At 38.2% G+C, this 14,126-nt stretch overlaps 1 protein-coding gene across 3 annotated transcripts in view; it reads left to right on the top strand.

Moving 5' to 3' along the window:
• Window positions 1-14,126, top strand: part of CNTN4 (contactin 4) — a 1,023,537-nt gene that overhangs the window by 60,773 nt on the left and 948,638 nt on the right. The gene's annotated exons all lie outside the window — the stretch shown is intronic.

The following is a 14,126-nucleotide window of genomic DNA, read 5'->3' as shown; positions in this document are numbered from 1 at the left end:
CACAAAGACAGACAAAGGGGGAGATGTCATTTTCCAAAAGTAGTAATGTGAAAAGTTTAGGTATGCTTCCAAAAGTCTGCTGTCCTTCATTATTTGTGCATTAATATTTCAGTACATACATACTCAATGTTTTTTAAAATGCATTTCATAAATAATAGAGAATAAAAGCTTTTATTTAACAGTTTCTTACCCTACAAATGTGATTGTGGTCTCAACAACTGTTGAAAGAATTATGAAGGACAGAACGAGCTGTTACACCAAACATAAGCGTCGTAAATGCTGGCTGCTGAGATGAAAGTGACGGAGCGATTATCCTCATCTTCTTTCCAGTTCTACATTTGAAAAAAGCCTAGACTCTCAGTGAAGTGAATCATCACTGATAGGGAGAAGAGAAAATGTCCTCTCCAGCAGGGACCACAAAGAGCAGGAGAATCAGGCCCGTTACAGAATACGTAAGTGGTTGATCGGCAGAGAAGGCTGGAGAACAGGCAGTGCATGTGGCTAGTTTTGCCATTTGGGAATTTGAACCTATAGTTTCTAGATCTTCACTTTTTCAAGAGAAGCAAGTTATCTACTGATTTTTGATATTTTCCTTCTTGTTGTTTTTTTTTCCTTTGTTTTGTTTTTGTTTTCTTTGTTCAGAGGGGTTAAATTCCCAAATTTTAGAATACTGGGAAATAATCCAGCATTCTTTCCATCACCTGAGTCAGTGCAGGGAGCACTGAGTGGGCTGGACAGGACCTACCTTGAGCCACATTTCGCCCAGGGACTTTCAGTTCACAACCTTTCCAGCCCAGTGCACGATGTGGGGATCCTGAGAGGCAGAGAAGAGAGTAGTTACGAGCTCAGATCACAATCAGCGCTGTTGGCATCATGCCTATACTTGTTCCTGGAATGCTGATTGACTGTCTTAGCACAAGACAAGATCTGATCAGGGAGATGGTTGTGTAAGATTGATATTCCAGAGTTGATACTTTTAACCAAGATTTTTCCTCTAAGAATTTCTCAGTATGAACACACTCCTCTTAGGAGTTTGGACATTTTTTAACTTTAAAAGAAACCATTTTTTTCAACAGATGCCCAAAGCTTACCGTATCTATACCCCTAATGCTTCCTTAATATTTTAAAAATTAAATATCAAAATAAAATTAAAAATTGTTAAGCATCCTATGTCTCCTCTTGTCCTGACCTATGAAGCTTTTTTCATCAAGGTTCTTTATCAAACTTTGCATCTGGTGATACAAGCTAGTTTTTCCGGAGCATCAAGAAAAAATTGCAGGTGCCTCAGAGCAGTGGGAAAGGACACAAAAGACATCAGAAGGTTGGTTTTGAGACTATGCTCATCAAAGGTGTTCTACGCTTTGGATTTCTTATTAAATGAATTATCTATCTGCCAGGCATTTGAGGTGTCCCTCTTCACTGTCTTTCTCTGAGGACTGTTGAAGCCTTATGTTGTGTGAGGTGAGCCCCTCCCACCTTTTTTTTTTTTTTCGGTAGGTGATTTGCAGAAAATGAGATCTGTAAGCGGTCATTAAAAATACTCTCTTTCATTGTTAATGCAGTGTTTAAATGGATTATGCTTGTCCCACTATGGTCTTTCTTTTAATGTGAACAATAATAAGGTCAGTTTGACACAACCTGACTTTTTTAATTTTTTTTTTAACATTCAGTTTAATCCTTTGACTAACCTTGTCCACATTTGTCTTTAATCTTGGACCACCTACTTTGGTTGGTTTTGTGATTTGCAAATTAAAAATGCTTATTTCCTTTTCCTTGTTATTGAACGCCAAAGCTCATTCAAACTCTTATTTTTTTCTTTGCTTTCCTTTGCCTTCTATTTCCCTAATATCTTCTGCTTGAATTAATAAAATTGCTTAAAAAAGAATAGTCCAGTCAAATGCCAAGTTACCTAATTTATTTATGGAAAAACTAAAGTAGGATGGGGAGGACATGTTACTAAATTATAATTTTTTTTTTTTATTATTGAATGTCAGTCCACGGTGTTCCTTCTGTGACTGTATAAATATGTGTTCTATTGATTGTTAGAGGTAAAAGGCACTTGGACAGTCCTTTGGTGTAACACCATCATTTTATTGGCTAGGTCATGATGAACATAGTAGAAGGGTCATCTTGGCCAATGTCGTACATAGTGGCAAAGTCAGGAGATAGTGTTGCATAGTGGTTAAGGGCTTAGAATCTGAAGGTGGACAAACTGAGTTTGTGTCTTAGATGGCTGATCGTATATTAATTATCTTGCTGTGACTTCAGGCAAGCCAGATAACTTTTCTGAGTTCTAGGTTCCATGATTTTAAAGTGAAAATAATAGTAGTACTCACTTCGAAGGATTACGATGAGTAAGAAGTGATAGGATCCAGGCCAACTCCATGACACTGTCCCTAGTACATACCAAGTTCTCAACAAATCATCTGTGTTATTGCCGTCACTGTCGTAATGGTGGTAACCAGTGTTTTGATCACCAGTCCAGGCTTATTTTATCACAGAGCTTTAGCAATGCTTCCAAACTGTCTAAAGACTTTCTTGAGATCTGTTAAAGTTTCCTCAACAGGGGCTCAAAATCTTTTTCATTTGGTTATGTGGTTCTGCAGTGCATGTGAAGTTTACACCCCATTCCTGTTGGTTGCCCATGTTCATATTTGGGTCATAAATTCAGTAAGTCTGTATTCAGCCCCTTTCTTCTGTGTACACACTTCTGTGCTAGATGTTGAGCACACTTTTGTGAACAGAAGGGAGAACGCCTATTTTCATGGAGCTTAGGTTTTGGGATGGGAGATAGATGCTAAACAACCAATCATATTTTTGTTTATTTATGGTTGTGATAAGTGTTAAAAATGAGTACTAATTGCTATGAGTGAGTGAATCGGAGGACCAATGTATGGATTTCTCTAGGATGAGAAAGTGTTAAACTAGAGAAATAAGGCAGAAAGCTTTGCATTTTGAAGCTTTCTTCAAAGGCACCTGCAGAGGGGCAACCATATTGTATTCGGTAATTGCAGAAATAGATGGAAATCAGTGTGGCTGAAGCAAGTGGTTGTAGGAGGATGAGGCTGGAGATGAAGGGGGTATATATCATTAATTTTATGATGAAATTTGTGTTAAAATGTCTGGGCTTTATTATGAGGTAATGGAAAGTTATTGGAAGATCTTTTATAAAGATCATTTTAGCACTCTATGAAAAATGGGTGAAAGGAAGACGTTCTGGAACTCAGAGGGCTCTTCAGGAAAGAAGATGGCTTGAGATGTGCTGGAAGTGAATGGAAGGGAAGAGAGACCTGAGATACACAGCGGTTACAGTGAAGGAGCTGGTGTGTGACTTGTGTGTTAACAGATGTGAAAAGAGGTAAAAAGAATGACTCCACTTCTATCTTAGGCTCCAGATATCATCAATGATGGAGCAAGGTTGATACAGCATCAGATTTTTTCCTGATGCAACTGAAACACAAAGTCATTCTGGCAAAAGAATATTCACATGGTGGACCACACAGCAGAGAGTGTGTAGAAAAAAACCCACTTCTCCTGCATGGTTCTTCTTTACACTTATACACTTATGCTACCACCATACTCACAACACTTCTGGCACCGTGTGTGTGTGTGTGTGTGTGTGTGTGTTTTAATCCCACAGCAAACAATTCTCTCTGATATCTCTGAATGTCCTGTATTCCAGTGCAGTCCTGACACTAACCAGAGTTAGTGCAGAATGCATAGGTTAAGGGCTCAGTTCCACAGGACTGCCCCTACGTGAGAACCAAGTGCAAGCAGTAGGTCACCGGTTACCCACAACTTCCATCTGACTTGGCACACTTCAGAGGTTCACATGAACCCCCCCATCAAATTGGATTATTTGCTAGAATAGCTTAGTAAGTCTCACGGACACACATATTTCAGTTTATAAGCTCAGTCGTGTACGACTCTTTGCCACCCCATGGACTGTAGCCTGCTAGTCTCCTCTGTCCATGGAATTCTCTAGGCAAGAATACTGGAGTGGGTTGCTGTTCCCTTCTCCAGGTCATCTTCCTGACCCAGGGATTGAGCCCAGGTCTCCTGCATTGCAGGCAGATTCTTTACCATCTGAGCATCAGGCAAACCCTATGTGATAAAGGATGCAGATAAATTTCCAGATGAAGAGTACATAGGGGAGGTCTAGAGGTGTCCTGAACACAAAAGCTTCTGTCCCCATGGGGTTAGTGTTTGCTGCCCTCTATTACGTGGATATGTTCAGCCACTTGGAAATCTCTATACTTTTGGAATTTTTATGAAGCCTTCATTATGTAGGCATACTTAGTTGTTCACTCATATCTCAAACCCTTCTCCCCTTCTCTGAGGATGTGAGGTGGGGCTGAAAGTTCTAAACTAATCATGGCTTAGTTTTCTGATGATTGGCCCCCATTTTGGAACTAGCACACCAAGAACTACCTCATTAGAAAAAAAAAAAAAAAGATACTTCTGTGATCTAGGAAATTCCAAGACATGTAGGAGCTCTATCTAGTCAGGAACCAGAGTCACAGAGTCTAAATATTAGAACAAAAGATGCTCCGAGTCCTCTTATTACTTAAAAATTCCAAGGGTTATGGGAGGATTATGCCAGAACCATGGATGAAAACCAAGTATATATTTCTTGTTATAAATCACAGTATCTCAGAGAGGCAAGTGAAAAGAGAACTTCTAGGTCATGATTAGGATAGTGTTGTATTTTGCTTTGATATGATTTCAAATCTTACTTGTTTATGACCTAAGTGAAGTTTTTTTAATCCACTTGTTTATGGAAAAACGGAGGTTGTTTTTAGAGGTAAAACTGTCTTGATATGAGAAAGCAGTAAGTTACATCAGTGTCTCCATCTCATCTGTTACAGTCAATAAGCAGTCAGTAACTCCAGCTGCTAGTCCCTCCACCGGGATGGGGATGCTTATCATTAAAAAAACAGGTGAAGAAGCCACTATGGTGAGTGGACATAGATTATAAATACCCAGAGTTTGTGAAGATAATCTGAGAATTGAGGTCTGAGCAAGGTGACTCTTTGCTGATATAGCTTGCTCTTGAAACACCCTCAGGACATTAGCTCCTACCTTGGATAAGACAGATCTTTTACCAGCAGTGACAAAAGCTGTTAAGATACTCAAGAGGATGGTGTTGCTGCCAGCACTGGTGCCATTGTCCCTAGCAACATGCTCTAGCAACCAGGGACTTTTATTTTTGTACTTGGCAGCTGGAAGTCAGCTCTAGGTTGGTCAAGCATCTCTCTGAAGTACTAACTCATAAAGGTATACCTCAAACTAAATTTGGTTTTTAATCTTTTCATCTCCCCTTATCTGGAACAGTAGTGTGATTAATCTATCACTGGATTGGAGTGTTATTTCTTTTTAAGGAGACATTAACCTGTATGCTATTGACTTGTGAAATTATTGTAATTCCCATATTGCCAAAGACAATCTCAGTCTTTGAGCATAATTGGCTTCCTCCCCTAAACACAACATATAGAACACATTCTTAGTTTAAATATATTAAATAATATGATAGTCAGATACCAGAAGTTGGTGTAGTTAAGTTTTGAACTGTGAGGTTTGTGTAAATCAGTATCGAGGAATCCTTGTTTCTTGTATAAGTCCCAGTGTTCTTCAATGCCAGTAATCAGATAAACTGCTTAAGTCAACTAAATTCATCACTTATTAGTAGAACTCTAGAAGAGTGTGTGGTTTCCCTTGTAGCTCAGTCGGTAAAGAATCTGCCTGCAGTGCAGAAGACCCAGGTTTGATCCTGGTTTGGGAAGATCCCCTGGAGAAGGAAGTGGCAACTCACTCCAGTATCCTTGCCTGGAAAATCTCATGGACACAGGACCCTGGTGGGCTGCAGTCAGTGGGGTTGCAAAGAGTCAAGTTGGGCATGACTGAGTTACTAACACTTACTTAATTACACTTTGAGTGTGTATCAGTTCTTCAGTGTCAAATGACTGATTAGAATATTTGCATCTGAAGTTAAGGTAAAGTCACTGCCTTTTGTACATAACGTAATGATCTTACATCTTTTAAAAATATCTCAAATATTTTATTTTTTGTTTATTATATGTTTGGGTCCATGCTAAGTCATTTCAGTTGTATTTGACTCTTTGTGACCCTGTGGACTGTAGCCTGCCAGGCTCCTTTGTCCATGGGATTCTCCAGGCAAGAATACTGGAGTGGGTTGTCATGCCCTCCATCAGAGGATCTCTCCAACCCAGGGATCCAACCCGCCTTTCTTAAGTTTCCTACATTGGCAGAGGGGGTCTTTACCACTAGTGCCACCTGGGATTTTGTTTAGTTTTATTCTTTTTCAGCGAAAGCAGGGGCTTAAGACTAAATATAATGTGGGTGTAAATGAGGATAAAATTTTTAAAAAACATATATTTTAGTGTAGTTTTCTCATATGCATTTTATTCATTTGAGCATATTATGATTTCAACATGATTTGCACTTGAATTATTCATGTTTGTTCATTGCCATGCTGCTGCTGCTGCTAAGTCGCTTCAGTTGTGTCTGACTCTGTGCGACCCCATAGACTGCAGCCCACCAGGCACCGCCGTACCCGGGATTCTCCAGGCAAGAACACTGGAGTGGGTTGCCATTTCCTTTTCCAATGCATGAAAGTGAAAAGTGAAAGTGAAGTCGCTCAGTCGTGTCCGACTCTTAGCGACCCCATGGACTGCAGCCTACCAGGATCCTCCATCCATGGGAACCTCCAGGCAAGAGTACTGGAGTGGGGTGCCAATGAGGTTCCTCTCTAATTGAGAATTAAGTATCTTTTGTTCAGAATTCTGTTCATTGTATTAAAAATATTCCTTTTTAATGTTGATGTATTGTTGTATGTGTGTATATGTTTGGATTAAAAAAAATAAAGAATCCTTTCACTATGAAAAAAATTTGAGGTAACACCATGATGTGCAGTTTAATTAGGTTTTGTTTTTATTTTATTTTAGACTTTTTTGCTTTCTCAACTTCTAACCATATAGTCATAGGGAAAAATATGTCCCACTACTAGAAAATCCATACGGATCCCCATCCATGTCTTTGAAATTTTGTGGGATGTCTGAGGCCCTTCATGCAGAGGGAGATGTGGGAGAGCTGTGGTGATCTGTTTGTTAACTCAGGTATTTGTCAACCTTAGGGAATGGGTGAAGTTGCTCTATTCTCTGCTGTCCATATGGCCTGTCAATGCCCATAACCACAGATGTTTTAGAGAAAGGTTAAAGTTGTGTGTAGACAAGGACTATAATGATATACCATTGATTGAAGTTTTCTGTCCATCACAGGAGATATTGTATTTATCAATCAAAATTAATCATGAAAAAAGGAAAAAAATGAAAATGAAAGCGAAAAAGATTTTTTTCAGGGAAACACACAAAGTATCCAAAGAGGTGGTAAATATGAGAAAGGTTTCTCCTGGAAACCAAATTAATTAACTGGAAGGCTGGCAGAATGAACATAACTACAAGCAAAAAGACAGTTTATAAAGGAGAAGATGAGACACTAAGGATAGATCCTGGGGCTCATCTCATGGCTAATAATTGGCATTTTTGAAATAGAGAACAGATGTGCAGAAGGAGGAGAAATAATAGATTACCATTCCCCCTGAGCTGAACTAATTCTTAAAGTCTTCACATTAAATGAACCTACCACAGGCTGGTGAAGATTAATGAAAATAAAAACTTTTAGACACATCATGGTGTAAACCTTGAATTCCAAGGATAAAGAGAAAATTCATATACAAATTCACACTTAAAAAATAGGTTGCTTACAAAGAAGCAAGAATTTGTTACCTAATTTCTCATCTGCAACACATATGCTTATGGACAGTTCAGTTGCTCTCCAGAACTCTGAGTGGAAAAACGGTTGCCACCCTGATATTCTTTAACCAGATACTCTTTCTTATTGTATGAAGGGAAAGAGTACATTTTGATACATGAAAGGACTTGATAGTATCTCCGAATGGGTTGCTTCTTAGAAAAAAAGAAAGGAAGAGAAAGGAAGAAGGGGCAGGGGTGCCTGGATGACATAATGAAGCCATGAAGTACTATAGCTAAACTGAAAATGTGTCAGAGTAGATTCTACGTAGAAGAGGAGGACGTAGTTTCTCATTCTGGGATGCTGCTCTAACATTAGCCCTGGGCTGACTGCGTTAAGATCACGAGGAGACTTTTAATGCTGATTCTTAAAGTCCAAAGTTAGTGATAAAATGTTTAAATCTGAGATAGGACCCAACAGTCTGTATTTTAAATAGGTTCCCTGAGTGATCTAACACCCAGCCTTATTTGGTAACCTATGAATAATGAGTCCAGTAAAATATATAAGTAAGTGATCATTGATAATGTCATCATGAATGTTAATGTAATGGCTTAAGATAAAACATAGAGAGTCTTCAACTAGGAAGAACATAATGTAAATAATTATTTTACTAAAAATAAAAGCTTACTTTAGAAGAAGCTAGGTAATTTGTAAATATTGTGGTGAAAAGGTTGTACAGGGTGAGGGGATTACTGAAGAAACAGAAGCTTGTGATTTCTTAGCCTTTTTCTTAATAGGAAGTTCTTCAGTCAGTCAGTTCAATCAATTCAGTGGCAAGTTCTTAAAGATGATTTAGTTATTGAGGTTGATGGAGAATTATGTTACGTGTGCTTATATAATTTTATTATGCTTCAAGATATTGCATTTTTTAAAAAAAATTTAAGGTTTGGGGTAACCCTGTGTTGAGCTAATCTGTTAGCACCATGTTTCCAAAAGCATTTGCTCACTTCCTGTTTCTGTGTCACATTTTGGAAATTCTCAAAAGTATTTCCAACTTTTTCATTATTTTGTATATTTTGATAATGTGTGATCAGGGATCTTTGATGTTACTATCATTTTGGGGTGCCACAAACTATACCCCTATTAGATGTAAAACTCAATTGATAAATGTTAAATGTGTTCTGGCTGTTCCACTGACCCGCTGTTCATCTATCTCTTTCCCTCTCCTCAAGCCTCCCTATTCTCTGAGACACAACAATATTGAAGTTAGACCAATTAATAGCCCTGTAGTGGCCCCAAAGTGAAAGAAAGAGTCTCATGTCTCTCACTTTAGATCAAAAGTGAGAAATGATGACACTTAGGAAAGAAAGCATGTTGAAAGCCAAGACAGGCTAAAACCTAAGACTTGTACCAAACAGGTAACCAGGTTGTGAATACAGAGGAGAAATTCTTGAAGGAAATTGTAGGTGCTACTCCAGTGAACACAGGAATGATAAGGACGCAAAACAGCCTTATGCTGATATGGAGATAGTTTCAATGGGCTAGATAGAAGATCAAACCAGCCATGATGTTTCTGTAAGCTGAAACCTAATCCAGAGGAAGGATCCAATGGTTTCCAGTTCTATGAAGGGTGGGAAAGGTGAGGAATCTGTTGAAGAAAAGTTTGGAGCTAGCAGAGGTTACCTCATGAGATTTAAAGGAAGAAGACTCGTACTTTTCATGTCAGAAAAGTACGAGTGAAGCAGCCAGTGCTAATGTAGAAGCTTCAGCAACTTATCCAGAAGATCTAGCTGAGATAGTGAATGAAGGTGGCTACATTGAACAACACATTTTCAATGTAGGTTAACAGCTTGTATCAGGGGAAGATGCCATCTAGGACTTGCATAGCTGGAGAGGAGAAGTCAGTACTTGACTTCCAAGTTTTAAAGGGCTGTTAGGGGCTAATGCAGCTGGTGACTTTCAGCTGAAGCCAGTTCTCATTAGTGAAGTGAAAGTGAAGTGAAGTCGCTCAGTTGCGTCCGACTCTTCGCGACCGGTGGACTGTAGCCCACCAAGTTCCTCCGTCCATGGGATTCTCCAGGCAAGAATACTGGAGTGGGTTGCCATTTCCTTCTCCAGGTTGCTCATTAACCATCCCCCAAATCATAGAAACCTTAAGAAATACACTAAATATACTCTGCCTGTGTTCTAAAGTGGAAAAACAAAACTTGAGTGACAGAACATCTATTGATAGCATGGTTTACTGAATATTTTAAGCCTACTGTTGAGACCTAATGCCTAGAAAATAATTTTCATTTGAAAATATTAGTGCTCATCGATAGTGCATCTGGTCAACCAAGAGCTCTGACAGAGAAGTGTAATATTAGTGTGTGTTTCATGTCTGGTGACACAATATTCATTCTGTAGCCCATGGATCAAAGAATAATTTTGACTTCCAGCATTTAAGAAATACATTTTCTAAGGCTATAGCTTCCATAGACAGTGATTCCTCTGATGGATTTGGGCAAAGTAAATTGAAAACATTTTAAAAAGGATCCACCACTGTAAATGCCATTAAGATCATTTGGGATTCATGGAAAGCGGTTGAAAAATGTCAACATTAAGAGGAATTTGGAATATGTTTCTTCCAGCCTTCATGGTTCACTTTGAGGGGCTTAGGATTTCAGTGGAAGAAGTTAACTGCAGAAGTGGTGGAAATAGCAAGAGAATTCAAATTAGAAGTGGACCCTGAAGGTATGACTGAATTGCTGCAATCTCAAAATAAAATTATAAAGCATGAAGAGTTTATTCTTAGGGATGAGCAGAGAAAGTGGTCATGAGATGGAACCTTCTCATGGTGAAGATGATTGAAATGACAACAAAAGGTTTAGAATATTACATCAACTTAGTTGATAAAGCAGCTGCAGGATTTGGATGAATTAACTCCCATTCTGAAAGGAGGTAACTGGGTATAAAATGCTATGAAACAGCACTGCATGATACAGAGAAATCATTCATGAAAGGAAGAGTCAATCAATGTGGCAAACTTCATTGTTGTCTTATTTTAAGGAATTGCTCCAGCCACCCCAGCCCTTAGCAACATCAGTGCTGATCATTGAGCAGTCATCAGTATAAAGGCAAAACCCTCGACTACCAAAAGATGAATACTCATTGAAGGCTTAACAATGGTTAGCATTTTTTAGCATAAAAGTTTTGTTTTAATTAAAATATGTAAAATATTTTTCTAAATGTAATAACTATTGCACACTTAATAGACTACAGTACAGTGCAAACATAACTTTTATATACACTGGGAAACCAAAAATTCCTTACTATGGTATTTGTTTATTGTAGTTTGGAACCAAACCTGCAATATCTCCTAGCTGTCGCTGTGTATTTTAAGATAACTAATGGGCTTCCCTGGTGGCTCAAATGATAAAAAATCTGCCTGCAGAGCAGGAGACCCGGGTTTGATCCCTGGGTCAGGAGGATCCCCTGGAGAAGGGAATGGCAACCCACTCCAGTATTCTTGCCTGGAGAGTCCCATGGACAGAGGAGCCTGGCGGGCTGCAGTCCATGAGGTCACAAAGAGTTGGACATGACTGAGCGACTAACACACACCAGACACGAGACAATGGTGCAAAAGAGATACAATGGATTTCCATAATGACTACAGACAGGAAAATAATAATGAGAAAAAGAAAACTTTAGTAATAGAGTAATAATTTTGGGGAAGAAAGCAATAAGAAAATGTAAACAAAAACAAGTGAAATGATAGAACATATGAAAATCATAATTCAGTAACTTAAACTTTAATTGGTTTAAAATTAACTGGTTCAAAATTGGGAAAGACTGCATGTTGTCACCTTGCTTATTTAACTTCTGTGCAAAGTACATCGTGTTAAATGCCTGCCTGGATGAATCACAAGCTGGAATCAAGACTGTGAAGAGAAATATCAACAACCGCAGATATGCAGATGATACCACTCTAATAGCAGAAAGCAAAGAGGAACTAAAGAGCCTCTTCTCTTGATGAGGGTGAAAGAGGAGAGTGAAAAAGCTGACTTAAAACTCAACATTCAAAAAAATTAAGATCATGGCATCCAGCCCCATCAATTCACGGCAAGTAAATGGGGGAAAAGTGGAAATGGTGGCAGATTTTATCTTCTTTAGCCATGAAATTAAAAGACGCTTGCTCCTTGGAAGAAAATCTAGACAACATGTTAAAAAGCAGAGACATGTTAAAAAGCTATAACAAATCTAGACAGCATGTTAAAAAGCAGAGACATCACTATACAGCCCCTCAACCAAGGGCTGTATAGTCAAAGCTACGGTTTTCCCAGTAATCATGTATGGATGGATGTGAGAGTTGGACTGTAAAGAAGGCTGAGCACTGAAGAATTGATGCTTTCAAATTTTGGTGCTGGATAACTCTTGAGAGTCCCTGGGACAGCAAAGAGATTAAACCAACCAGTCCTAAAATACTTAAGGATATTCTCTAGACAGGAAACACAAAAACGGTGTATAAATTCGAACCCAAAACAATAAAGTAAATGGCAACAGGATCATACTTATCAGTAATTACCTTAAACGTAAATGGGTTGAATGCCCCAACCAAAAGACAAAGACTGGCTGACTGGATACAAAAACAAGACCCCTACATGTGTTGTCTACAAGAGACCCACCTCAAAACAGGGGACACATACAGACTGAAAGTGAAGGGCCGGAAAAAGATTTTCCATGCAAATAGGGACCAAAAGAAAGCAGGAGTAGCAATACTCATATCAGATAAAATAGACTTTAAAACAAAGGCTGTGAAAAGAGACAAAGAAGGTCACTACATAATGATCAAAGGATCAATCCAAGAAGAAGCTATAACAATTATAAATATATATGCACCCAACACAGGAGCACCGCAGTATGTAAGACAAATGCTAACAAGTATGAAAGGAGAAATTAACAATAACACAATAATAGTGGGAGACTTTAATACCCCACTCACACCTATGGATAGATCAACTAAACAGAAAATTAACAAGGAAACACAAACTTTAAACGATACAATAGACCAGTTAGACCTAATTGATATCTATAGGACATTTCATCCCAAAACAATGAATTTCACCTTTTTCTCAAGCCCACATGGAACCTTCTCCAGGATAGATCACATCCTGGGCCATAAAGCTAGCATTGGTAAATTCAAAAAAATATAACTCATTCCAAGCATCTTTTCTGACCACAATGCAGTAAGATTAGATCTCAATTACAGGAGAAAAACTATTAAAAATTCCAACATATGGAGGCTGAACAACATGCTGCTGAATAACCAACAAATCACAGAAGAAATCAAAAAAGAAATCAAAATTTGCATAGAAACAAATGAAAATGAAAACACAACAACCCAAAACCTGTGGGACACGGTAAAAGCAGTCCTAAGGGGAAAGTTCATAGCAATACAGGCACACCTCAAGAAACAAGAAAAAAAGTCAAATAAATAACCTAACTCTACACCTAAAGCAACTAGAAAAGGAAGAAATGAAGAACCCCAGGGTTAGTAGAAGCAAAGAAATCTTAAAAATTAGAGCAGAAATAAATGCAAAAGAAACAAAAGAGACCATAGCAAAAATCAACAAAACCAAAAGCTGGTTCTTTGAAAGGATAAATAAAATTGACAAACCATTAGCCAGACTCATCAAGAAACAAAGGGAGAAAAATCAAATGAATAAAATTAGAAATGAAAATGGAGAGATCACAACAGACAACACAGAAATACAAAGGATCATAAGAGACTACTATCAACAATTATATGCCAATAAAATGGACAATGGGGAAGAAATGGACAAATTCTTAGAAAAGTACAACTTTCCAAAATCGACCGGGAAGAAATAGAAAATCTTAACAGACCCATCACAAGCACAGAAATGGAAACTGTAATCAAAAATCTTCCAGCAAACAAAAGCCCAGGTCCAGATGGCTTCACAGCTGAATTCTACCAAAAGTTTAGAGAAGAGCTAACACCTATCCTGCTCAAACTCTTCCAGAAAATTGCAGAGGAAGTAAACTTCCAAACTCATTCTATGAGGCCACCATCACCCTAATACCAAAACCTGACAAAAGATCCCACAAAAAAAGAAAACTACAGGCCAATATCACTGATGAACATAGATGCAAAAATCCTTAACAAGATTCTAGCAATCAGAATCCAACAACACATTAAAAAGATCATACACCATGACCAAGTGGGCTTTATCCCAGGGATGCAAGGATTCTTCAATATCCACAAATCAATCAATGTAATACACCACATTAACAAATTGAAAAATAAAAACCATATGATTATCTCAATAGATGCAGAGAAAGCCTTTGACAAAATTCAA

This window comes from Bubalus bubalis, chromosome 21 (genome assembly GCF_019923935.1).
Source record: "Bubalus bubalis isolate 160015118507 breed Murrah chromosome 21, NDDB_SH_1, whole genome shotgun sequence".
In the NCBI taxonomy this organism is placed as follows: Eukaryota; Metazoa; Chordata; class Mammalia; order Artiodactyla; family Bovidae; genus Bubalus; species Bubalus bubalis.
The sequence above is the reverse complement of the archived record's forward strand: the minus strand, read 5'-3'. Positions and strand labels throughout refer to the sequence as shown.